The sequence below is a fragment of the Mirounga leonina genome, unplaced genomic scaffold, assembly GCF_011800145.1.
Source record: "Mirounga leonina isolate KUSES-001 unplaced genomic scaffold, KU_Mleo_1.0 Mir_197, whole genome shotgun sequence".
Classification (NCBI taxonomy): Eukaryota; Metazoa; Chordata; class Mammalia; order Carnivora; family Phocidae; genus Mirounga; species Mirounga leonina.
Genome location: NW_023270494.1, coordinates 5,825,725 through 5,828,664, shown reverse-complemented (window position 1 = coordinate 5,828,664; position 2,940 = coordinate 5,825,725). Strand labels below are relative to the sequence as shown.

The following is a 2,940-nucleotide window of genomic DNA, read 5'->3' as shown; positions in this document are numbered from 1 at the left end:
GTTAAGCTTGGATTTTCCCTTCTAGACTAAAAGCCGGAAGGGCACGTCCGAGTCGGCTGGGATCCCCAGGGGTGTGTGCGGCAGGTACCAGCTCCCTACATGACACGCCCCCTCCCCTGGAAAACTCAGCCTGCTGCAGAGAGGCAGCTTAAGCTTTCCCACTGAGGGAAGGGTGTGATGACTGACAAGCTTAGGGCTTATTTTCAGCTTCAACCCACAGCCCATTTATTGTGTGATCCTGAGCAAAACCACTCAGCCTGGTTGTCCTACTTTTCTGCCCTCAAGAATATGGGTATGATCTTCCTGTCTGCAGCCCATCTCACAGAGATGTCCTTGGCAGAAGGGAGGTCATCAGTAAAAAGCTCTGCGAGGACCCAAAGGAAAGGCAGTGAGTTAACTCAAGGCTTTATTACAAGAAGAGCAAACAGCTCTGAACTTCCGTCCAGTGAAGACGTTCAGGGACTACTAACGTTCGTTGGGCACTGAACAACACACTAACCACACCCATGATAAAATCAAAACAAAACCAAGGCAACAACCTGTGTTGGTTGGCCTTTATGCCCAAGACAAGCTGCTTAGCCGCAGGGCTGTCTTCCGAGCCCCGGCAGAATGTTTTCCCAGGGAGGCTCCTGTGTTTATTGGCTGACATTGATCACACAGCCATCACAGTACCAACAGACCCCTGAGGCTGGGGAAGATGGCAATGAAGAAGGAGAGGTGACAGCTGAGGCATCTGGCGTCACCAACCTGAGCAGAGAAATGTGAAAGGGAACTCCCAGGTGCTGCCCTCGGGCAAGTCCCCAAGTCCCAAAGCAATCCCCCCTCAAACCTTTCTGCTCCTCCTTTGAGGCTTGCTGGTCATGCGGATTCCATAGCTAACTTCCATTCATCTGCACATCCTGATCCTGGAAGCCGAGATGAGCTCCCTGAGGGAGAAAGACCCATCACTCTGAGTGGAGGCAGCCTCGTTCCTGAGGGGCTGGTAAGGGGGTGTGAGCATGCGCTGAAGGGCTGGGAAAGGTACTAAGGAGGTTTCTGTTACACTTGATCCCTAAAAGGACTGATTTTTAAAAATAAAAATATTTTATTCCTCCGTACTGACAGCACATACAGACACTAACCCGTCCCCTTGCAAATTTCTGCCCTTGATCAGGAAGGACCATGGATGAAAAGGTGCAGGTAAACTGATACAAACCCATTTCTCCCTTTTTTTTTTTTTAAAGATTTTATTTATTTATTTGAGAGAGAGAGAATGAGAGAGAGCACATGAGAGGGGGGAGGGTCAGAGGGAGAAGCAGACTCCCTGCTGAGCAGAGAGCCTGATGTGGGACTCGATCCAGGGACTCCAGGATCATGACCTGAGCTGAAGGCAGTCGCTTAACCAACTGAGCCATCCAGGCGCCCCATTTCTCCCTTTAGAAAAGGAAGTGATATCGACCTTGTCAGGGACTGACCTGACATGAGGAATCTGCAACTGGCAAGTTTTTCCTCTGGGGACATTCTCTGTCATTCTCAGAGGCGACCCCTCACCACTCGGGTTTTAGGTCTACCAGCAGGCCAGGCAGCTGTCAACTATACTAACTAAGAATCTCAAGACTAATGTAAACATCAAACCCATCATTTCGTTCATAGTATCCTTCACTACAGGAGGCTACATAGGGAGGCTTTTAAGAAACTTGTCTCTGTTAACTAAATTGAATTTAAATAAAAAATTTAAAAAAAGAATTTGGGGCGCCTGGGTGGCTCAGTTGGTTAAGCATCCAACTCTTGATTTCTGCTTGGGTCATGATCTCAGGGTCCTGGGATCAAGCTCCGTGCTCAGCAGGGAGTTCATTTCTCCCTCCCCCCACTTGTGCACTCTCTATGTGCCTTTCTCTCTCAAATAAATAAATAAAATCTTAAAAAAAAAAACCCTGCATGTAAAAAAGAAAAAAAAGAAACTTGTCTCTGTATCTCACGTGACCCAGAAGTTTCACTCCTAGGTAATACCCACGAGAAATGAAAACACACATCCATGCAAAAACTTATGCACAAATGATCACAGCAGCATTATTTGTAATAGCCAAAAAAAGTGGAAACAACTCAAATGTCCATCAGTGAATGAACGGATAAATAAAATGCGGTCGAGCACCTGGGTAGCTCAGTCGGTGAAGCGTCTGCCTTCAGCTCAGGTCATGATTCCAGGGTCCTGGGATCAAGTCCTGCATTGGGCTCCTTGCTCAGTGGGGAGCCTGCTTCTCCCTCTCCTGCCCCTCCCCCTGCTTGTGCTCTCTCTTTCTCGCTCACTCTCTCTCTTAAATAAATAAATAAAATCTTTAAAAATAAATAAATAAATAAAATGCCCTCTATACAAATAATAGAATATTACTAGTCATTAAAAGGAGGGAAGGGGCGCCTGGGTGGCTCAGTCAGTTGAGTGTCTGACTCTTGATCTCGGCTCAGATCTTGATCTCGGAGTCATGAGTTCAGGCCCTGCATTGGGCTCCACACTAGGTGTGGAGCCTACTTAAATAAAATAAAATAAAAATAAAAGGGAAGACATACTGACACATGTTACCACGTGGATGACCTTGAAAACGTTGTGCTAAGTGAACTAAGCCATTCACAAAAGATCCCGTATTGTACGATTCCATTTATATGAAATGTCCAGAATAGATAGTCTATAAAGATAGAAAGTAGATTAGTGGTTGCCTGAGGCCGGGGGTGGGGAGGTGGAGGAAAAATGCACATGACTGTTAGGGAGGATAGGGTTTCTTTTTCAGGTCCCAAAAATGTTCTATAATTGGTTGTTGTGAGGGTTGCACAACTCTGTGAATATTCTAAAAGCCATTGAATGATATACTTTAAATATGGGTGAATGTATGGCATGTGAATTATATCTCAATAAAGCTGTGAAAGAAAGAAAGAAAGAAAGAAAGAAAGAAAGAAAGAAAGAAAGAA

At 45.7% G+C, this 2,940-nt stretch overlaps 1 pseudogene; it reads left to right on the top strand.

The window, feature by feature from the left end:
* Positions 1–1,161: 1,161 nt before the first annotated feature.
* Positions 1,162–2,940, top strand: part of LOC118024413 — a 20,457-nt pseudogene continuing 18,678 nt past the window's right edge.